Source organism: Poecile atricapillus, chromosome 26 (assembly GCF_030490865.1).
Source record: "Poecile atricapillus isolate bPoeAtr1 chromosome 26, bPoeAtr1.hap1, whole genome shotgun sequence".
NCBI classification, from domain to species: domain Eukaryota; kingdom Metazoa; phylum Chordata; class Aves; order Passeriformes; family Paridae; genus Poecile; species Poecile atricapillus.
Window position 1 is genome coordinate 3,705,792 of NC_081274.1, and position 24,056 is coordinate 3,729,847.

A 24,056-nucleotide genomic window follows, 5' to 3' on the forward strand; every position below is an offset into this window, starting at 1 on the left:
GGGCCCCCTCAGCTTTTGAGGCCAGCACAGTGTGGCAGGAAGGGAAGCACTTCTTGGGAGAAGCTGGGGAAGCTGCTGCCTTGGACAGCGCTCCAAGTCTTCCCCATTCCTACTCTAGGTGCCAGCTATTGTACGGAGCATTCACCAGTGTCTTATGTGCTCCGTTACGGTGGATGCCAGGCTGGCCACTAACATCGTGAGGCTGGCTGAAGAACACCCGGACGATGTGGTGCTGACCCTCCTGCGCTGTGCCCCATCGTGTGACAGGTATGGGGCCCACGTGCCTTGAGAGCTCAGGGCTCACCGGCCTTTAGGGCCCATTGCCCTGCACAGCCTGTCCAATGGGCTCTGCCCAACAGGCAGAGAGGTCCAGGAGCCTCGGGCCCCTCTGTTTCCTGAGGCTGCTGCCAATGCTCCCTCCCTGCCCCTCAGGGCACTGGGGCTTTGTCACCTGGGACCCCACAGCTACACAGGGCATGGCTCTGTGACTCAGACACCCCTGACACAGAGCTCTGATCTCACAGAGCTGCTGCAGTGATGTGGCAAACCATAGCCTCATCAGGACCAGCAATGGAGAAGGTGCTGCCAACTCTGCTCCATGTGATGGAGAACTGGCCACTTTGCAGCATCTGCACCTCTGATGAGGACAACAAGGACGTTTTTGCTCTGGCTGTGAGTTTGTGGAACTGGCCTTGACTGTCCCCTAGGTCGCTTCTCCAGCAGCTCTTCATCCTCTCCTTGCCTCAGGCTGGGCTGAAACCTGGGCTAGGGGCAGGCCCAGGGGGCACCAGGCCCGCTGTTCCCCCTGCATCTCCCCTTGGGCTCTGCCCCATGGACGCCTTGGCACTGAGCGCTGTCTTGGTGTGCTTCTTTTGCAGGCAACTCTGGTGCTCTGGGTGATTCTGCAAGTGCCTCAGCGCCATGAGGCGATGATGCATTATTCCAGCTCTCTCTTTACGGCTCTGCTGTTGCAAGTTTTCACCACCACACAGCTGATGCCAGCAGAAGTTGATAACTTCTGGAGAGCATGCCAGCAGGAACACCACCTTCCCAAAAAACCCAACAGGTGCCAGTCCTCCTGTCCTTCCCATGCCCTTGTGGCTGACACCAGTTCACCCAATGTGACCTGGGCTTTGCTCTGCACACAGGTTTGCAGCGCAGGCCATGAAGGCTGTGCTCTGCTTTCTGCACTATGACAATGAGTTGATGGCCATGGAGCGCAAGTGTGGCTGGGAAACGCTGCTCCGTGCTGACACCCAGCACTATGCCGTGGGTCTGTTGGCCAGGTGAGACCCCTTCTCACCACTGCCTCTGAAATGTGTGCCCTGTGCCCAGGGTGCCCTACCACAGTCCCTGTGGTCCTGGCCAGAGGGCTTTGCCATTGAGGGATGGCTGAGCAGACTGGAGAAGTCTGAGAGGAGGGTGCCCAAAAGGAGCCCCATGGTCCCAAAACACCCACAAGTCCCTCCAGGGATGCTGGGGAAAGGCCAGATCTCCGTGAGTCATCCCTGGGAGAGGTTTGCCCCCCCACCCCCCACCTCAGTGTCTTGGTGCCATTTCCCCCCTTCCAGGGTGATGCGCCGTGACTTGACGCCCTTGTGTTACCATGTCGCACACCAATTTATCCGGAGGCTCATCAGGGAGGAGGCACCTTGGGATCTGTCCTCCCTGGCATTCCTTGTGGAGGTGAGCCTGATGGCCAGCACTACCTTGCTGAGCTGCCTGCCAGCCCTGTCCCCTTGCATAGCCGCAGCTGCCTGGGACGGTGCCCGCGCCCTGTGCTGCTGCCTGGGCCCAGCCCTGCGCAGTTCCAGGCTCCTGCCGGCTGGTTCCCCTGTCACTGCCCTGTGCCTTTCAGGTCCTGGATTGCCTACACTTGAGTGACTGTGGGTACTGTGTCCTTGAGATCACGTCAAGGCAGCTGCAGAGCGAGTGCAGGCAGAGGCGTCGCCTGGCGCTCAGAGGCCTCGTGGTGCTCAGCAAGGAACCCTCGCTGGTGAGAACGGGGCAGCGGCTGAAGCTGTGCTGGGCAAAGCAGCCCCTTGGGCTGGCTGTGATTCAGGAGCTGAGGCAGCTGCTCCCAGCTCTCCTGCCTCACCTGCCTGAGTGCTTTGGGACAGGCCTTTGGCCTCTGGGCCCAGCAGCAGCAGGGTGGGGTTGCAGTGCCAGGGCGGTCTTGGCACTGCAGCCGTTCAGGGCTTCCCAGCACAGCCTTGTGTTCCACACAGGCCGCACATATACGCAGACTGTGTAAAAGCGTCCTGCAGCTGCTGAGTGACACAGACGGAGAAGTGGTCAGCATGTCTCTGTCTGTGTTCACAAATCTGCTCAAGAGAAAACATCTTCGTTTATCAAGGAATGCTGCCCCCAAGCTTGCTGAGCCACTTGTGCCTCTCTTTGACCATGTAAGGCTCTGTGCCCCGGCCACGGGCACTGGCTACTGCCCACACAAACTTTGGTCCTGTGGATTTTCAGGCCTTTGCCCAGGTGGGCTGGAGAAGTTGGCGCTGAGATCTTTTCCTCCTTCTTTCCTCCAGGACAAAAGCCACGTGCAGGTGCTCTCCATTCACCTCTTCTGCAAGGCCATGAACCTGGTAGTGGAAGAGGGAAAAAAGGCAATGGAGGGAATTGTGAAGCAGAGTCTGCTCCCACTCATTTTGCACTGCCACGATGAGAACCTGCGCGTGGCTGATGTGAGGTTTTGGGTGATGCTGGTTGATCTCTGGGAGGGGGCTCGGCTGCTTCCTGCTCTGCTGCCTCCCAGGCTGCAGCTTCCTCCTGGCCTTGGCACAGGGATGCAACTCCTGTGCCCTGGGCAGCAATGCCATCTCTGCATCTCTCCAGGCCTCTCGGGAAACCCTGCACTGTGCTGCCACCTTCTTGAAGAACACAGAGCTCCTGTGTGTGCTGCCAACAGAGGATCTGTCGAAGATCGCCGAATGTGTGGTAAAGGACGGCCTGGAAACCCCAGCCTCAGCCTGGAGAAGCTCCCTGGCCCCAGTGCTCAGTGTGTGGGGCTGGCAGCTGTGGCCCAGTGCTGCACCCAGGGGAGCCAGCCTGTGCCCCACACGCTGCTCCCTTCCCTGGGCCACACGGGTTCCTCTCCAGGCTCCTGTGGCCCCGAGCCGGGTGTCGATAGAGCCCCAGCCCAGTGGGGCTGCTGGCCGGGCCTCAGGTCTGGGCGGGCACGGGAGGCCGGGGCTGGCCGCAGGCAGCGCCCGGCCGAGGGGCAGAGCCCGCACCAACCCTTCCCTCCTGCCGCTCTCTGCAGCTGGCACAGGACGAGAGCCGAGCGGCCGAGCAGGTGAGCCGGGCCCTGCCATATCTGGACAGCCCACAGGAGTCCCTGCGAGAGGCGGCCGTCAGCTTCATCGGTGAGCCACGAGCCCGGGCTCCCTCCCCGCCCCGCCGCAGCTCGGCCCCAGCCCCGGCTGCTGCCCCGGCAGCGACACCCGGGCCCGGTGCCCTGGAGCCCCGGCTGCCCTCGGGGCTGCTGCTGCCGGCCTCTGGCAGCCGTGCCCTTGGGCTGAGTCAGGATGCGGCAAGGGCCCGGGCTGAGCCCTGCCGGGGCGGGAGGCCGTGTGGCCACAGGGCTGGCAGCGCCGCTGGCAGGGAGCTGTGCTGCTGGGGCCCTGACAGGCTCTGTGTTCTCAGGGACGGTCAGGATGTTCATGAACAAGGGCGCACAAGGAAGAGCTGCAGACCCTCAGTGAGGGTGAGTGAGAGCAGCAGGCTGGCACTGGGGGCTGGCGGGGGGCACTTGCAATGCCTGGGCAGGGAGCTGCAATCCCTGGCCCAGCTGCAGAGTGCTTCGTTCCCTGTCTGGGTGAGGGCGGTGTGGGCAGAGAGCAGAGAGATTTCAGGGACATGGGTGGGAGCTGTGGCCAGCACCTTCTGGCTGATCCTGTTGTCTGGTCCTCTCTTGTGGCCATTGCAAGAGCCAGGTGGAATGGCCTTGGGAGGAATGTCTCCTAGGATCCCTGCAGATGCATGCCCTGACCGTGCCTCTCCTCCTCTCTCTTCCAGCCACTGAAGCCCCGAGGAAAGACACCGCTCCATCCCACAGCAACCAGAATATCCAAGCTCAGTTTGCCAGTTAACAAGTGTCCCAAGAACAGCAGCAGGAGACACTGAAGAGGACACCACCTCCCAGTGCCACTGGAGACAACTGGCACAGCTGAGCCTGTGGGATTCTCACGGGGCTTCAGCCCTCTCCCAGCCTGTAGATAGCTCCCTCCAGCCCTCAGACTGTGCCCATCCCCTTTTTTCCCTCTATTCTTCCTCCCTTTTGACAGCTCCTTCCCTCCAGCCCTCAGTCCATGCCCATCCCCTTCTTTCCCTTTCCAGTTCATCCCTGTTAATAAACAGTTTGCCTTTTTCACTTAACCTGCATCTCTGTGGAGCTGAAGGGTCACAAATCCGGAGCGCTGACACACAGGCCCCTCCTGCCGTTCTCTCCTGCACCGTGTTTTGTGCAGAGACGCAGAGGAAGGAGCGCAGATCAGGCTGGAAAGGTCCCTGTGCTGAAGGCCTGGATCCACAGCATTGTGGAGTTAAAGGTGTTACTGAAGGCCAGTAGTGGGACAAGGAGCCTGTGTGTGTCAGGGAGCAAAGTTGTGTCTAAGGCCCTGCCGTATTTGGTCCTCTGTTGTGCACACCAACAGGATGACAAAGAACAGACTTTGAAGGAAACCTTATGGGTCGACTGCTGGGAATTTGACCCTTAAGAGGAACAATGGATTGATCAATTGATGGGAAGTTAACCTGTGAAAGAGGAACAGTAACAATGAGGCTGTTATTGGCATGGTGACCTTACCTCCCGTACTGGCCAAGGGTGAGATGACATGGTAACTGGGAAAATTCCAGTCCAGGGGAGAAGATAGGAGGCTTGGTTCTGCAGAGGAGAGGCAAGAAGGACAAAATGCACGCCTTTTTGATGCAGGGCATGCCCTGAAGGTGCATGGCCTGCCTGCCCCTCCCATTGGAGCACCATGCTCCATCTCCTGCCGCTGCTCAGTGGCTTTTCACCAATCCAGGGGTTGGTATGTATTATTTGCAACAGCAACTAATAAAATAAGACTTGCTTTGCAATTTTGTGCACGGGCATCTTCCAGCACCCATGATGTTCTTGGCAACGAGGATGGGATACCCAGAGCACAAAAACCCCATGGTGTTTTGAGCACGTGTGAGTGAAAAATGGACGCATGTTTGAGAGTGGGTAAGCGAACAGGGACAGGGTTTGGGCAGTGGAGTGTATGGTTGTGTAATATATGTTGGTATAATTTGTGTTTTATTGTACACATATAAAATCATGTATAAAAGCATGTTTTATGTAAAACAAAAACCACAAGCAACTTAAGATTTCAAAAGCAGCTGCTGGAAAACCAGGAATTTGCAAGAGAATGACCCAGCAATTAAGATAACACTGAGAAGAGCTGGGTCCACCCAAGCAAGATAAACGCTCTAACGACTCGGTGATTAACGCCTGATACCGACCTGATCTGATTCTCCAGGACCATACATCTCAATGTCGGTTTCCCAAAAAAACCTACACAGACTAAAAAGAAAACTCACCATGATTCTACATCTCAAAGCCTGCTTCCCGAAAAACCACTCAAACTTCATCTTCTTCTCAGAAAACTTGTTATAAATTTGTATTGTGATATTGGCTTTCGCAGATGAATATTATATGTTAAATACATTTTAGCTATGTATGTACTTTTTTCTTGTTAACAAGTTTTAAGCTTAAAAGAATTTCCTAGGTACAAGGTGTCCTAGTGTAATAAATTATTGTTTGTATTAAAAATTCGAAGGTTATAACTAAGACAAATGTGTTTGCAATGACATAAAAATATGAAATGTAAAAAGCCTCTCCTTGCGGAGGGGGGGAACGGGATTCTCTCCGGAAAACCACTGATTGCCACCAACACCCAGATAACGAACTCAGGCAGGCCCATCAACTCGGACAAACAGACAGGACACGGATCATCAAAACGACAATGGAGCTGGCTCGGGGAAATTACCTGCCTCCGGACCCGAGCAACGCCCTGCAGATTCCTGTAGGGAACAATCTGATCGACGAAAGAAAGACAAGCTCCAAAAGATAGGCCTTGCCAGACCTGAACATCCCGGTGTTGCAAAAGCAATCATTGGAAACAAAGGGGAAGACTCCGCCGAGATTTCCATCGGCACCAACCCCGGATCACATCACTTCATCCTTGATAACTCAGAATTAAAATACATACAGAGTCTCTTTGCATATGAGGAGACTCTGTCCGGACACAAGTTAGGTCTATTCTTCCAAGCCAGGAAATCTATTCACCAAACAATCAGAAACACTTGGTGAATGGAGCCTGCTCGAAATTTTAGCCTGAGGACTTAAAAATCCTATAAAACCCCAAGCCTGAGAGCGCTCAGACGTGGATTTGGGAAACCTACACCTCGGGTGTAGGTCCTGTCCACCCAGCGCTGCGCTGACCATTTTTATTGTGGTTTTTCTCTCTGTTTTTTTCTATGTTGTTTATTAATAAATTTCTCTTTGATTTTATCCCAAATTTGCCTTTGCATTTATAACACTAGTTTAGGGCAAATTAGGGAGGAAAACTCCAAATGGGGATTTCCCCAGGGAAATGCCCCTCCTCACTTTCTGGTCCGGGAAAAGAAAGAAAAAAAAATTCTTTGGAGAGAAGTGGAAAAAGCTGTTTATTTAACAGAAATTGAGTAATAGTAAATAATAATAAAACCTCTTGCTGTTCGATGGGATGGCAAGTCTAGGAAGAAAAGTCCTTTTCATGTGGTGAACGGCTCGCTCAGTTTCTTATCAGTCCCTCCGGCGCTGGAAAGTGCCAAAGCCCAGGCCCCGGTGGGCCACAGGCGTGAGCTCCCGGGGTTTGGCTGGGTGTTCAGTCCAGAGCAGGCTTGCACAGATCCAGAAAAAAGGGAAAAAACAAAGGTCCGGGGAACTCTGCCTCAGCTAGCTAAAACTAACTAAAAACCAGGGAGAAGCTCTGTCCCGCTGTCTGTCCGTGCTGCAGACACCACAGTCCAGGAGCGAGATGTGTGGGAGTGATGTTTTCTTTAACACAAACTGCGGCTTCTTCTACCCCCCTCTCTTGCTCTCAGAGTCAGTCTTAAAGGTGCAGAACTTAATATATAACATAAACCAGACGATTGGGGATACCAGTATCATAAAGTCACCCCAGGACATTCCACCCCTTATCCCCATATCGTCAACTTATTATCAAAATTAATATATATATATTTTAACTCTACAACACATACATTATATACAGACAAGGGAATTAATTCATGATCTTCGCCCAACCATCAGATCTCCCTGAGGTACACATTGTGTTGTTCCATCTTTCTGCATTATCCACCATGTGCAACCCGGTCCCTGAGCAAAAACAACCCCACGAATGGGATTGTCTGCACTCGAAGTAGAATTGATCCAAACTGTCTTTCCTAACAAACCTCTGAGGTGTACTGCTGGGACTTTGTCTCCGTCTACTATATGTAGGGTCTCAGATTGGGCTGGTCCTGCTCGGTTGGTGGAACCTCGGGTGTTAACTATCCAGGTGGCCTTTGCTAGATGCTGCTCCCAATTTTTGAAAGATCCCCCACCCAACGCTTTCAAGGTAGTCTTTAACAGTCTATTGTACCTTTCTACTTTCTCTGTAGCAGGTGCATGGTAGGGGATATGGTACACCCACTCAATGCCATGTTCCCTAGCCCAGGTGTTTATAAGGTTATTCTTGAAATGAGTCCCATTGTCTGACTCAATTCTCTCAGGGGTGCCATGCCTCCAAAGGACCTGCTTTTCAAGTCCCAGGATGGTGTTTCGGGCAGTGGCATGAGGCACAGGGTAGGTTTCCAACCATCCTGTGGTGGCTTCTACCATTGTGAGCACATAGCGCTTGCCTTGGCGGGTTTGGGGCAGTGTGATGTACTCAATCTGCCAGGCCTCCCCATACTTGTATCTGGACCACCGCCCACCGTACCAGAGGGGCTTCAACCGCTTGGCCTGCTTGATCGTGGCACACGTCTCACAGTCATGGATAACCTGAGAAATACTGTCCATGGTTAGATCCACCCCTCGGTCTCGTGCCCGCTTATAGGTGGCATCTCTACCTTGATGACCTGAGGCGTCATGGGCCCATCGAGCTAGGAACAACTCTCCCTTGTGTTGCCAATCTAAGTCTGTCTTTGACACCTCTATCTTTGCAGCCTGATCCACCTGTTCATTGTTTCGGTGCTCTTCATTAGCTCTACTCTTGGGAACATGGGCATCTACATGACGGACCCTCACAGACAGTTTCTCTACCCTGGTGGCGATGTCTTTCCACTCATCAGCAGCCCAGATTGGCTTTCCTCTGCGTTGCCAGTTGGCCTTTTTCCACTTTTCTAGCCATCTCTACAGAGCATTGGCTACTATCCATGAATCAGTGTAGAGGTAGAGTTTTGGCCACTTCTCTCTTTCAGCAATATCTAGGGCCAGCTGAACAGCTTTGAGTTCAGCAAGTTGGCTTGATCTACTTTTTTCTTCAGTGGCCTCTGCGACCTGTCGTGTGGGGCTCTATACGGCTGCTTTCTACTTCTGGTTCATCCCTACGATGCGACAGGAACTATCAGTGAACAGAGCGTAGCGTGTTTCTTCTGCTGGCAGTTGGTTGTACGGTGGAGCTTCTTCAGCTCGTGTCACTTGTTCTTGTTTCTCTTTATCAGTGAGACCAAAGTTTTCACCTTCCGGCCAGTTTGTAATTATCTCTAAAATCTCAGGGCGATTTGGGTTTCTAATACGGGCGCGCTGTGTGATGAGAGTGATCTACTTGTTCTATGTAGCGTCGGTGGCGTGGTGGGTAGAGGGAACCTTTCTTTTAAACATCTACTCCAGCACTGGCAGTCGGGGTGCCAGGAGGAGTTGTGCTTTTGTGTCAATCACTTCTGAGGCGGCTTGAACTCTTTCATAGGCAGCTAAGATTTTCTTCTCTGTGGGAGTGTAGTTGGCTTCGGACCCTCTGTAGCTTCGGCTCCAGAATCTCAGTGGTCGGCCTCGAGTCTCCCCAGGCACTTTCTGCCAGAGGCTCCAGGAGAGACCATGGCTCCCGGCTGCAGAGTAGAGCACGTTCTTCACATCTGGTCTTGTTTTGACTGGGCTAAGGGTTACTGCATGAACAATCTCCTGTTTGATCTGAGCAAAGGCTTGTTGTTGTTCAGGGCCCCACTGGAAAGTGTTCTTTTTGCGGGTGACCAGGTAAAGAGGGCTCACGATCTGGCTGTACTTAGGAATGTGCATCTTCCAAAAACTTATGGCACTTAGGAAAGCTTGCGTTTCTTTCTTGTTGGTTGGTGGAGACATTGCTGTGATCTTGTTGATGACATCAGTAGGAATCTGACGCTATCTTGCCACTTTACCCCCAAGAACTGAATTTCACGAGCTGGTCTCTTAACTTTGCTCTTCTTGATGGTAAAACTGGCTTTCAGGAGAACTTGGATGATTTTCTCTCTTTTTTCAAAGACCTCTTCAGCCATCTTTCTTCAAACAATGATGTCATCAATGTACTGCAGATGTTCTGGAGCCTCACCCTTTTCCAGGGCAGCCTGGATCAGTCTATGGCAGATGGTGGGGCTGTGCTTTCACCCCTGGGGCAGTCGGTTCCAGGTGTACTGCACTCCCCTCCACGTGAAAGCAAACTGAGGCCTACATTCTGCTGCCAGGGGAATGGAGAAAAATGCATTGGCAATGTCGATAGTGGCGTACCACTTCGCTGCTTTGGACTCCAGCTCGTACTGGAGCTCCAGCATGTCCGGCACGGCAGCGCTCAGTGGTGGAGTCACTTCATTCAATGCACGATAGTTCACAGTCAGTCTCTATTTTCTGTCAGACTTGCGCACAGGCCAGATGGGGCTGTTGAAGGGTGAGTGGGTTTTGCTGACCACTCCTTGGCTCTCCAGTTCTCGGATCATCTTGTGGATGGGGATCACAGCATCTCGAGTTGTTTTATATTGTCGGCGGTGCACCGTCGAGGTGGCAATTGGCACTCGCTGTTCTTCCACCTTCAGGAGTCTTACTGCAGATGGGTTTTCTGATAGTCCAGGCAAGGTGTTCAATTGCTTAATGTCTTCTGCCTCTACAGCAGCTATTTCAAAAGCCCACCTGAGTCCCTTTGGGTCTTTGTAATAGCCATTTTGAAGGAAGTCCATGCCCAGAATACACGGGGCCTCTGGGCCAGTCACAATGGGATGTTTCTGCCACTCCTTCTCAGTCAGGCTCACCTCAGCTTCCAACAGAGTCAACTGCTGCGATCCCCCCGTCACCCCAGCAATGGAAACAGGTTCTGCCCCCACATGTCCTGACGGCATTAGGGTACACTGTGCACCAGTATCAACTAAAGCTTCGTATTTTTGTGGCTCTGATGTGCCAGGCCATCGGATCCACACCGTCCAAAACGTCCACGTTTTCCCGTGCCTCTTTCTGGCTAGAGGCAGGGCCCCTCTAGCACTGGTCATCCTCTCCTCCCTGGCATACATGCTAGAGGTTCCTTCAAGGGGATCATCCTCTTTTCTGTAATATCTGGCAGTTTCGTCACGGGAGGTTGAGGCTACCTTCACTTTAGTGGAACCTTTCTGGTTACTGGTTCCCTGCCTGAGTTGACGCACTCGTGCTGCCAGGGCAGAAGTGGGTTTCCCATCCCACTTTCCCATGTCTTCCCTATGGTCACGTAGAAAGAACCACAGCTCAGTTCGTGAGGTGTACCTTCTCTCTCTAGCTGGGGGACGCGGGGCTTGGAATTTTGGGCTTGTGACCCGCACTGGTGCCATATGGGAACTGCTCTTCTTCATCTCTTCTCTCATTTCCCTCATCTCCTCTTTGAGTTCCTTAATCACAGCAGAAATCTTAGCCTGATGTGGGCCATGGACCATACTGTCATAATTTCTAAGCCTGGTGGCAACAGAACCCACCGTCTCTCGGCCGTTATCGGCATTAATCGTTGCAATATAGGTGGTGTAGTCACGTGGCCCTAGATTTGCCAGACTCCACAACATCTGTCCAGTGCACCTGACTTTGTCGGGGTCATTATCATGCTGTCCACCCCTTCTAAAAAGGACTTCTAATATCGCTACTTCTCTCAGCTGTTGGATCCCTTCCTCAATGGTTTTCCATTCCCTTCTATGATAGTGCTCTTCCATTCTCTCTCTGTGGACAAACCTCTCTCTTACACTCATCAAAAGCCGCTCCCAGAGGGAAAGGGGCCCTTGCTCCCTGACGAATATCTGATTCACACCTGAGTCCTGCGTCAAGGGTCTCACATTCCTTGCCTCACCACCATCCAGCTGCACGCCTGTACCCATAAGGTCCCAGACCCGAAGTAACCAGGTGGTATAAGGCTCACGCCCCCGCCTCACAATGTCTTTTTGTAACTTACGGAGACTGTCGTATGTCAGCGACTCAGTGATGATTTCAACTTCTGGCTCCCCTGTGGGTTGTGAGGACCCTCCTTTCTTATCCTTATCAGCAGGGTGCTGTGATTTCATTTTAGACTTCCTCGTTTCCACAGGGGCAACAGCTGCTGGCTGTGACTGCCCTTGTGGTTCAGCTGGAACCTGGACGGATGTAACATCTGTGGGTTCCACTGCTGCACCATCAGACTCTCCCTCTTTGGGGCAGGGGAAGGGTTTCCCAGCAGCTGAGTAAATGCACTCCTTTAGCATCTGGCCCATCTCATGCATCTCCTTCACCAACACCCCCACCCACCCTGGGTGGTTCATTTCTGAGGTGGGCTGTGGGGCAGGGGCAGGCTCTGGAGCAGCACTCCCTGTCTCTGGGGCAGGGGCAGGCTCTGGGGCAGCACTCCCTGTCTCTGGGGCAGGGGCAGGCTCTGGAGCAGCACCCCCCCGCTCTGGGGCTGTGCCAGGCTCTGGAGCAGCACCTCCGGTCTCTTTCCCTTTGTCTCTGAAGGCTAGGTAGAACAGGCCTATCAGCAACACCAGCCACTGTATGATGTCATTAGCATCCAGAGAAGATTTTAGCCCTTTGAAAACTGGCGGGGTAGGCCCAAGGAACTGGGTGAAAGGTTGGGAGAAAATTTCCCCAGCTGTCTTTTTCTCCCAGTAGGTACCATTATTAAAGTAACCTGAAAACCATCCAGTTAGTGTGTGACAGCTCTGAATCCATGAGCCCGCTGTCCAGAGGACGTTAAACATCCATGAATTCCTCACCTTATCAACCCACAAAACAAGCTGGATAATAGCCACAGTAGCCTTAGTTATAGGACCCATATTTAGGTAAGGTGCAGCAAATGGGAGAAATATAGCTGTGACCACATGGCCCACGAACCTGGGTAAGCTAAACAACATGGTTCTACCTAACAAGGTTTCTAAAATCCAGCACACAAAAGTTAGGTTATTTAAGAACTGTTATTCCTTTTTTGCCCTTTTTCTCTCAGTGCCCCACGTTGGGCGCCAAAATCTGTCTTGGTTCTAGAAGACAGGTGTCTGCTAGGGAGAGCAGGAGCCTCCCTTGGGATGAAAGAATGTAGACCCCCTCCCTCCGAATTATTATAATTTTGAAATCAAGGGGTTTTCAGGCAGAGATCTGGGGATAGGAATAACAGTTCTTTACTAGTATAACCAGGTAAACAAACAAACAATAACTACAGCAATAACAAGAAAACAGAACCAGGGACCCCGGGACAGCTTTCTCGGCTGAGACGGGATGGAGGAGAGGCTTTGTTTTCACAAACCCCTCGGGCAGTCAGTCCCGGTGCTCCTGCAGGGCTCCGAGGAAACAGTCAGCTGGAACAGCAGGGACGAGCTGCGATCCTGGGCTGGTGGATGAGGTGTATCAGCAGCTCCACGGCGATGCCTGGCAGGACAGCGGGTGCGAGGCCACCAACCAAGAGGGGAGAAGGAGAAGAAGCAGCTCCGCGACCCAGCGCACGAACGTCCTTCTTCCCCGAAGCCGAGGAAAAAGCCAGCTAAAAACTGTCCCCACCCTCCTTTTTCTGCCCCCTTCCCCGCCACCCTGGGCCCGGCTACTCTTTGTCCTTTGTGAGCACCCTTAAGTACCGGTAGTTAGGTTTCCCAGCACATAATGGGTAAAAATTCCCACCTAACCCTCAACACGTATAGAGAATACGTATTCTGTCTCTGACTCGTGAGGGAGACGCCCGTACTCCCCCCCCTTTTTTTTTTTCTTTTTTTTTTTCCTTTTTTCCATTTTTAGTGGTTATGTGCGGATCAACATTTTTATCATTGATATAATTATATTCTGTTTTAATTAGAGGTTTCAAACTAGGACAGCAGTGCTCCCCACAATTTTATCCAAGTTAGCTCTTTTTGAGGGTAAATTTGATTAATGAGAGGGGTTTCCCTCTCTTGTTTCTTTTAGCAAGTCAGCATTTTGTGAATTTTATTATGGAGGGCTGCTTGCAATAGATTGATCTTACTTCTTTCTTCATCCAATTGTCTTTGCAAAATTTTAACTAGGCTTTGGAGGGAGTCTATTGTAGTTTTTTCCTCACTTCTTTACTTACAGCGAGTTTCTATAGCTGCTGTAAGACAAGCTCCCAAAACTGAGCAGTGCACAGTTTTATTTTTGCCCCGTTTAAATTTTGTTTCATGTTGTAAAGAGCATACACTGTCAATCACATTTTCCAGATTAAACCAATTATTAAGCACCAACTTTTCCCTCCTGGAGAAGGTCTGACATTGTGTTTCGCTAAGAGAGCATAACATGCATAAAATGTAGCTTTAACTTCTGCACTGCTGTTTTCAGTCATTTTACAAAGGGAAAAACCACTACAGGGAGGTACAAATTTAAATTATACACACACACACAACTTTTTGCTTCCCTGTATGGGTGAAAAGACCAAATCTGCTTGGGAGGCACTCCTTCAGTTTGAAATTCTGGTTGTCTTTCTGCTACACCAAGCAGTCAAAATTCATACACACAAGAACAAAAACAGTCCCGCCCTTTTGCACTAGGAGATCTTTGGTGAAATTCTGCAGACAGAGCCCTCAAGTGAGTGTGGGGTGCTTTTCACCTCGGTGTGTGCAGTTTGTGGGAAATTCGAGTCGCCCCCCTTGCTTTCTAGACACCGCTCACTCTTTTGGGAGTGTCGGGCTGGGTGCGGCTGGAGCGAGACGTCCTTCCCCTAATACAGACTGCACAACAAACCTGCAGCCCCTTCTGTCTGTCAGAAATCCTGTCCGTGACTCCAGTTTAAATGTCAGGATTCAATAACGTGAGTGGGACTCGTGAGAGGTTTGTTTGATCTCAGAGTGCAAAAAGGACACAAAGGGATTTCAGTTTAAATCAAAACAACAATAATGTACTTTTATTTTAGTGCCAACCACAAGGGTTGTGCGATAGAAGAGAGGGAGAGAGGGAGAGAGAGAGAAATAAAGAAAACAAAGTAAAGAAAGAGAGAAGAGGTTATAGCTACCAACAGATGAGACGGGGTTGCTGGGGTCTTTTTCTGTGGGAGATCTCGCATAAATTAACTTAATCTTATGTAATTCTTCCCCAAAGTTACCTTGTTTCCAATGTGCTAATAAACACCCCAAAGGAGAAGTACCCAGTATGGGAGCATTGCAGCCCAGAACCCTGCTCCATGTCACAACTACAATACACCAAATACCGAACCTGCGACGCTTTCGCAGTCGTCTGACAGATGGCGCCTGGGCAATACCAACAGGAATTCCTTTAGCCCAACCACGCGCAGCTTTCGCTGTGTCTAACTGGCAGGCACCCAAACCAAAGTAAAGCACCTTACCTTTCTCTCCCGGGGACGTTGTGAGCAGCGCAGACGGTCGCAGCCGGATGGGCTCCCCGAGAATCCCTCGGTGCCGGCTGGAGCGTGATCGGGTCGTGAGCGAGCTCAGCAGCACTCACAGGGTCCCATCTGGGGTGCCAAAATATTAGAGCTCAGGAACACACATAATCACAGAATGATTATATGCAGGTGCTTTATTGAAGAGCTCTGGGTATCAGGGGTACACATACCCAAATCTGACCCGACTTGGTTTTGAGTTGAACATGTTTTTACACTCTATCCTTATATAACTTACATATTAATTATTAAACTTATATTGTTCTATTGTACGCATTGTTTTAATCCAAGCATGGATTTCTCGTGATCTCCCCCAGCTTCCTAACATTGTTCCTCATGTTCTTTAAACAATAATTATATCTAATCATATCTAACAATTGTATCATTTATCATATACTGATTACACAGGTGCAGATTGAACTGATCTTTAGTGAGCACAAGGCCTAACATTTCCCAGGGCCTACTTTTCCCAGGGCTTGGCAAACTTAACTTTCTTTCTAAGTCTCCAAATTTTCTAAGATTTTAGAACCTTTTACTATCACCCCCATCGTGTCCATCTCGCTGGTGCCCTCGAGCTCCCAGCCCGGCCCCGGCCGCCTGCTCTGCTCCCGGATGGATTTCTCCCCTGCCCACATCCAGCTGAGCTGCTCCCAGGGCCAGCAGCAGCTCTCGGGCCACGTGCTGGCCACTGCCGTGCTCCCCAGCGGGGACTGGAGCCAGCAGCTCCTGGTGCTGCTGGAAACCGCCCCCGGCAATGCGGGCTCAGCTCCAGCTGCCAGGTGGAGCACGTCAGCCTGGAGCACCCCCTGAGCCGGCACTGGGGCACGGACCGGCCCCCACAGCGCCGGGGGCAGCGGGGGAGACACTGGGGGGGCCCAGAGGGGGATTGGGGTGTGCTGGGAGGAACTGGGAGGGAGTTTGAGATAGACTGGTTTAAAGTGGGGAAGGGATTGAGGTGCTTAGGATGGCTGGGAAGGGGTTTGAAGGATGTTGGGGAGGGTGGGATGGGGTTCTGGGGGTTCTGGTGGACACTGGGCGGGAGTTTGGGGGTGCTGGGTGTCACTGGGAGGGATTTGAGTTAGCCTGGAGGAGCTGGAAGGAGATTGGGCATTGGAAAGCAGGGATTGGGATGAGGTTGGTTGCACTGGGAAGAGACTGGGAGGGTTCCTGATGAGTCCTGGTGGGCCTGGAAGGGACTGGGAGAGGGTTTGGGGGGTCCTGGGGCAGTGGGGGGAAATTGGGAGGGGGCTGTGGGATCCTGAGAGGAACAGGAGGGGCTCTGGTGGGTCCTGGGGAGGCTGGGAAGAGACTGGGAGTGATTTACCAAAATAGCAATATTGATCCAGTATCAATATCAATTTGTTAATGCAGAAAAAACCTCTCCAACAGTTTAAAGTTACAAAGTGGATGTTTAATCACAGCACTGGGCAAGTGAGGGAGTCACCCCTTAATACACACTGCAAGTCGACAAAAGATTCCAGTGTCTATTTATTTACAAAAGTCTTAAATATCCAAAATACTAATACATATTAATACTAATGCATGCGCATAATGCTAACACTTCCCATTCCCCAGGTTTGATTAGAATGCACAGTAATGATTTAAAAAGTCATTATGCCTGCATGGTGGGCTCTGTGATTTGAGGAGGAGGTCATTTTGGCAAGTAGGAGTCATCAAGAGATGAAGGAAAACTGCTCTTCCTCACTCTCACCTTTCTACCTTTACAATGGTTGACATTACAAATGACATTTGGTACAACTCCAATTTCCTCCTTTGTGACTTTGAAATGGGTTTCCAGATGTAAGGTCTGTGATCTTCCTGAACCCGTTCATCAGTTTCTCTCTTCACATTATAAGCACACTTGAACAAACATACAATCAAAAGTAATTTTTTACCTAAGTCCGAGATTCATTATCTCAAATCCTGCTTCTCACTTAAATCATTAACTCTAACTAGCTCCAGCAAGGCCTATCTCTAGCTAAGATCTCAAATTTTTCTCTAATTCTTAATTTTTTAAAATTAGTGACTCCAAAGGAGGTTTCAGAGGGTCCTGGGTGGGCTGGGGGAGACTGGGAGGGTCCTTGGAGGGGCTTGGGATGTCTGTGAAAGGTTTTGGGGGTCCTGACCCCGGCAGTTGCCCCAGGGATGCCATGAAATGCCACCCGCAGCAAGATGCTGACAGGGACCGGGGGCTCCGTGATGGCCTTCATCTTCCTGGCACTGGGGCTCGGATTCTGCCTGTGCAGGAAGGTGAGGGAGGGTCCCAGGGGTCGTGTCCTCCCCCTCCACAAAGCATGTGTGCTCCCCTCTGGGCCCCCAAGCCCGGTGTCACCCCCTTTTCTCTGCCCACACAGCTCCTAAAGCAAAAGGTTCTCGAGGAATTAAAGTCAACAATTCCCACTGTCATTCTGTATCCTGTTGGATTTTCATTCCCCTGCTTTTATACAGGTACCTACAGGGAGCCAGGAAGATGTGGAGCCTCCCAGCCAGGTGTCTTCCCAACACGCATCACCAGGACCACGGATCACCAGGGCTCTGCCCAACAGGGGTCACTGGGGATCATCCAACGCCGATCCTCCCATGGGGGATGGAGCTGGAGCAGCGCACGAAGCTCTTCCCGCACTCGGGGCACTTGCAGAGCTTCCTTTACTGGTGCCTCTGGGTCAAGTGTTGGGTCAAGTGAGAGCTCCTGGAGAAGCTCTTCCCACACTGGGGACACTCGTAGAGCCTCTCCCCACTGTGGATGCGCTGGTGCCTGACAAGGGTGGACTTGTGCTTGAAGCCCTTCCCGCAGTCGGGGCAGCGGAAGGGCCTCTCCTCTGTGTGAATCCGCTCATGTACGAGGACATCAGAGCTGGTCCGAAACCTCTTCCCACACTCGGGACACTCGTAGGGCCTCTCCCCAGTGTGGATGAGCTGGTGTGCCCTCAGGTAGGAGCTCCACCCAAAGCTCTTCCCACATTCCAAGCAGGTGTAGGGCCGTTCCCCTGTGTGGATCACCTGGTGTGTCATCAGGGCAGAGACATCTCTGAAGCTCTTTCCACATTTACCACACTCATAGAGCCGTTCCCCCATGTGGATCCTCTGGTGTTTCCTCAGGTTGGAGCTCTGGCTGAAGCTCTTCCCACATTTCCCACACTCGTAGGGCTTTTCCCCAGTGTGGGTCACCTGGTGCCGGAGCAGCTCAGAGCTCCACCTGAAGCCCTTCCCACATTCCAAGCACTTGTGGGGCTTCTCCCCCAGCTCTGAGCTCTGGCTGGATCTCTGGCCGTGTTCCTGGCACTGGGGGGATCTTTCCTCCTCGCAGCTCCCTGGGCTGGGTTTGCAGCCCCTCCTTGTGCGGCATCTCTGGGGCTTTTCCTCCTCCTCCTCCATCTGGACACTGTTTGGGAATGAAAATTCCTGGTTAGGAGGAAAAAACAAGAGGAGACATCCTTGGGCTCGGGTTCCTCCTTACCCAAGTTCATCTCAGGAAGTCATTGGGCATCTTGTGTCTGTAAGAATCTCTAAAACACCAACATTCAGCCCAAACATCCTCCAAGCATAAAAACACTGATCAAAAAATACCCGAACACCAAATCCAGGCAAAACCCCCTCCAGAATAGAAAGATTCAGCCCCTGCAAAAAGACAAAGCACCAACATTTAGCCCAATAAAGCCCAGAAACACCAAGATTCAGCCCAGTGAAAATTGTGGATCAACCTCCCCAGTCACCTACTGACTGTGGGCAGGGAAACACTCCTAGAACTGCACATACAGGGAGGGTGGAACCTTGTGCTGCTTCCTCTTCCTGCTCCTCCTCCTCCTCTTGTGGTCCTACTCTTCCTCACACTCCTCTTCCTCCTACTATTTCTCCTCCTGCACAATCCCACCTTCTCCTACTACCTGTGTCCTTTGACCATTTTGTTCTTCAACCCTGCTTCTCCTTCCCTTCTCCTCCTGCCCCCAGGCTCAGCACCCACTGCCGCCTCCCTCTTCCCCCCCAGTCCCACAGCATCCCACCGCAGGGGCACGGATGGAGCTGGGCCAGCTCGGCCTGGGGCAGCGCTGGGCTCTCGGCCGCTTCCGCCCGCACTCGCTCCCCACTGCAGCCGCTCCCGCCACCACAGCGCGGGGGGGCCCGGCCTTGGCGCTCCCCCCTCCCACCTCCCCAAATTCCCCTCAAGGGGGGCGCCAAGGCCCGGGGGGGAGGGGCGCAGCTGGGCTCCAGCTGGGGAACGCTGGCAGCTGCGGCTCTGCCTGGACACTGATGAGTCATCAGCGCCGCGCGCTCTGATTGCCTCAGCCCTGACTGAGCCCTGCGCCTGCACCAAGGGGGGACACCCTGCTCCAGGGGGGATGGCCCCAAAACGGGGGAACCCCAGCAAAGGAACAACAACAAAGGCTCTTTACAAACTGATCCCGTCAACCTCATTGCACATAGGGCCAGGGACGTGGACATAAGGAAGGGACAGGAGGAACCATCAGCTGCAGAAAATGTTATTAATTGATGACACAGACTGCTGCTCAGCCAAGGTCCTGCTAAATTCATCAACTTCCAGAAGAACAGCAAAGACTTAACACAGCCATCAATATCGTTAGCTATACAAAAGTGGGGTGCATATTAAGGGGGTGTGTAGGAGGTGCATTGGGGAGTCTGTACCATTACAGTACATCAACCAATTGGGAGAGGGAGATGTGGCCAAGAAAATTAGGATGAAAAGGAGACTGTGTCTACCAACAACTGGAGAAGTCTCATTAGAAATGTCCCATGGCCTCAACCCTTTTTTATGAATGAAATTACTTTTACAGGACTCCTCTGTCTTCCTTGTGGACAGAAACCTCTGGGGATGTCAATTTTTCCACACACCTTGGGGGTCCTCCACAATTCCTTCCACCGTCCGGGCCGGCGGGCACTGAGTGCAGCTGAAGGTGCCTCACCCAGTTTGGGGGATCGGCTCCCTCGGCTGGCGGCGGCACCGGGGGATTGATTGGGTACCCGAGAGTGAGCAGGAGACAGACGAGGGACGGATCAGGGGGGCTCTCAAGAGTCGGCAGGGAGAGAGCACTGAAAATCTCAGCAGTGACTCCAGTGGCATCTTCGGGGAGTAAACATGGCAGGGCACCCAGGGAGGGGACAAAAGGGAAAGCCAGAATGGGGTCCCAGCAAAAGGGATGAGGATCCCAAAATATCTCTCAAGGCTCCCTTGGGAGCATGTGGAGGTCGTTCGCACATTCTCCCAGAGGGAATTAAGGACATGGACACCCAGGGGGGCAAGAAGGGAAGTCCAGAAGGGATTTAGACAACAGGGGATGGATGGTGTTGGTGTGCTGGGAAGGGACTGGCTGAAGGGGAATGTGCAGGAATGTGCTTAAGGCAAGAAGCACCAGGAGCAATCTATGGGGTGAGAAAAAGGATGATGGAAATGAAGAGGAAGAGAAAAATACCGAGGACTGGGATGTTTCACTGAAGGGTCTTATCCTCAGAATTTGCCAGCTGACTCAGATCCTTTGTATCCCAGTTTTCCAGGACAGGAAAAGAAGGAGGTGAGGATTTCAGGGGGTTTCTCTGAGCTGGGAGCGGCAGGAGCGGGCGCAGAGCTGCGGCACCGGGAGCACGGGCTGGGGGCCTGTGGGGAGCTGTGGGGCCGGGCCGGGGCTGTGGGGCAGCCGGGGCTCAGCGCCGGGCGCTGCCTGACCCCAGCACCCCCCGGGCAGGGCCGGCAGTGGCCCCCGGCTCCCAGGAGGCTGCGGGACGCCCCGGCCGCTGCCCAGCCCCGTGGAGCTGCCGGCCCTGCCCGCCGGGGGGGCCGCCTTTGGACACTGCGGCAGGACAGGGACCGGCTCTGGGATACGGGCTGGGGAGGGGAGCCTCAGCACAGCCAGCACCAGGAAGGAACAGCTCACAAATGGGGATTAGATCTGACAGGATCCAGATGATCTTTTAAGCATTTTGTGCTGGGTCCCTGGAGAAAGGAAGGATTTTGCAGAAAGCTCAGCAGCTGCCACACGATGAGCACCCACAGGCACTGAGGGGGGCTGCAGCAGGGCCACAAGAAGCCCCTGCAGCACTTGCTCCCAAAGGCTCAGCAGCTGAATGCAGCAAGGGATGAGCAAAAGGCCAAGCTGAAGGCAAAGGCCATGGCACAGTTCCTACAGCCCCTGAGGGATCAAGCCCAGGGCCCAAGGGGGCCCCAGCACCCAGGGGACACCCTCGGCCACAAGCACCTGGCACAGGCATTGCCCTCCTGGCCAGGGGACAGCCCACCCAAACAGCCCCTGGCAAGGAATCAGCCTTCCAGCTGCAGGGCACAAGGACACTGCAAGCACAGACAGGAGCACCCTCAGCACCAGCAAGTCCAGCCCTTGATGGACACGGATTCTTAGCGCTCTCACAGCTCCCATTCCACCAGGGACCCACCACACTGCAGCCCTTGGGAACATTCAGGGTGGCTCTGGATCCAGAGGAGACCTTTCCTGATGGACACAGGGGCCTCTCCATCCACTCAGAATCTTACACCTAAAGGTGTTAAGGAATATTTTAATAATTAAGGCACTAAGTGGGAAAGATGAGTGGGTGTGTTTTATTCAGCCACTATTAGGAGATGTGGGGGATGGGTTTGAAATGCAGGAATTTTTACTTGCTCACAATTGTGATTGTAATTTACTGGAAAGGGATTTGATGGCTAAATTGGGAATGCAAATTAATGTTGCAAAAGGTGATACAGAGGCTGCTTCTGTTCTACCTCTGTGTCAAATGTCTGGCAGAGCCTAGGCTGAAGTGAACCCACAAGTGTGGGCAGCCCCAGGGAAATTGGCAAAATTAGATATGGAGCCTCTCCAAATTTCCCTCAAGCAACCAGGACAAGAGGTGTCGAAAAGCAATCCCCTGTTCCAAGGGAGGGAAGGAAGGGCTCACAGCCTGTCTGGGAGTCCTGCTCAAGGCACGGCTTGGGGAGCCAGGGATGGCTCCCTAGAATGCTCCTATCCTGCCAAACAAGAAATCCAATGGAATCCACAGAATGCTGCAGGACCCAAGAAGAAGAAATGAGATGATGAAACCGAGGCACCCCACACTCTCAGATCCTTACACCATCCTCAACCAGGTGCCCTCCTCACACTGCTGCCATTCACAACTTGATGCAAATGATGCTTTCTGGGGATCTGCCCACTTCCACAGGATGCAAACTGAATTCTGCCTTGGGCTGGCAACAAGAGGTAGAAGGGAAAATGCTCAAGACATGGACGGTCCTTCTGCAGGGATGCACGGAAGCACCGGCCTGACTGGGGAAGCCTTGCATGAAATATCAAACAAATTGACCTCACCCCCAGGGACTGGCTTAATGCAGGATGTGGATGGCTTGATCCAGTCAGAAAAAGAAGGAGAAGAGGTAGAGGAAGCCTCTGTGAAATGGCTTCATTTTCAGGCAAAAAAGCAGCCTAGAGTACCTGGGAAAAAATGCAAACAGTGGAGAAAATAGTTAAATATTTGAGACCTATTTTAACTGAAGCTTTGTCTTCTATTGACCCTGACAGGATTCAAGGAATCTCAGAAATAATGTTTCCCTGGACAAAAAAGTACCTGCAGCAATTCTTAGGATTAACAGCGAATTGTAGGAGCTGGATTGAGAATTCTCTTTTGCAGCCAAAACATTTTGTGACTTCTTTAACCCCAGATAGTCTCAATGGTATGGAGTGGACATAAGAAAGAGAACAAATCTTAAGAAAATGACAAAAATAAAATTATTGATGCCCCAGCCATGGCTCTTGCAGACTCAGAAATCTGAATTGCAAGGGAATATTAAACAGGCCACCCCTGAGCCTGCACTGAAGGCAACGCAGCAGCAGCCAGGGCTCCCCAGCAGGGGAAGCCCCTGGGCCTGCCCACAGATCCTCTGCTCAAATCCTCGGCCTGGCCACCCTCCTTTGCCATCTCCAGCCACTGCGGGACAATCCTTGCTCTCACTCTTGCAGCTTCAGCCCTTTCTGTGCCTGCCCTCGCCACAGCTGCTGGGGAAGGCACCGGGACAATTCCACTCTGCCTCTCAATTACACTCACACTCTGCCCTGCCTGGGATTAGCTGCTGCCAAAATAGACCAACTTTAAAACAGCTTAAAATCTTATTTCTCTGGTCACACTAGGTTTGCCTTTGCCTTGGGGAAAGGAATTTTAAAGGGTTTTTTTTAAGGGATATTCCACCACTCAGCAGAGATGTGTTTAACATCTCAACAGACTGGGAATAGCCCAAAAGATTCCCAGATAATGACCATCAACAAAACATCCACACCCAGCAGCAAACATCAACCAACATCCACCCCAGACACTGCCCCAGGCACTGCTGGAGACACCTGGTCTGGAAAAGGCTGAGCAGGAAATCCAGGAGTGCCCACCTAATTCACATCACAGGCACAGAAATCCGGCTGCAACAGGAAACCAAATCCTAACAACTCCACACCTTCAAACCAATGAACATTAAACCAAGGGATTTCTATGGGTTCAGACTGTATATAGTTTAGGAAACATCTATTAAATTCACATGTCTTGGAATGATTTTCTCTGCACATCCAGCCAAGGTGAGGAATTAATGATTTCTGTTGCACATTCTGGCCAGACTCAAGTCATACCTTGATTTTATATTGTTGGAGAGTTTTTATTCATCTCGCAGTTTTGGTGACAAGACTACACCATTATTATGCTTTTCTTTAATAATCCTACTTCTATATTGTTACTCAGACTGGTAGTGCTGGGCCAGGGTTGGGAGAATCAGTTTTTAGACTTAGGGCAAGAAGTAGAAAAAATCTTGATTGCTTTGGAGTTTTTTGGGAATGTGTGTGCATGGCTGTTATGATGGCAAGATTTTGGTATGCATTTTTGAATGTTCACCTTTATGCCTCAGTTTTAAAAACTAAGAGCTTTAAAGGTGACCCCCTTAACTTGTAAAGAGATAGTATAGTATTTTTTTCTTCAAAAATGTCACTTTTGGAGTGGCCACAGGCGAGTCATCCCATGGCCTCCTGGGAAGAGAAGCTTTGTTCCAGGCAGCCAGGAAAGGAGCTTTAGAAATGCAAATTAACACTGATGAGACAAAGCCTGCACAATGGCCCAGGGGCTTCCTGCCTGCAGGAGGAATTGGGCTGATTCTCTCTGCCCCTCAGCCCAAGCTCTGCCTGCTTGCACAGATGGAATTTGCACAGCTAAAGGCACAGCCCATTGTGAGGATATCTGACTCTGCTAGGGGAATTG

General features: G+C 52.0%; 1 pseudogene; it reads left to right on the forward strand.

The window, feature by feature from the left end:
- Positions 1–24,056, forward strand: part of LOC131588505 (zinc finger protein 208-like) — a 911,601-nt pseudogene that overhangs the window by 843,569 nt on the left and 43,976 nt on the right.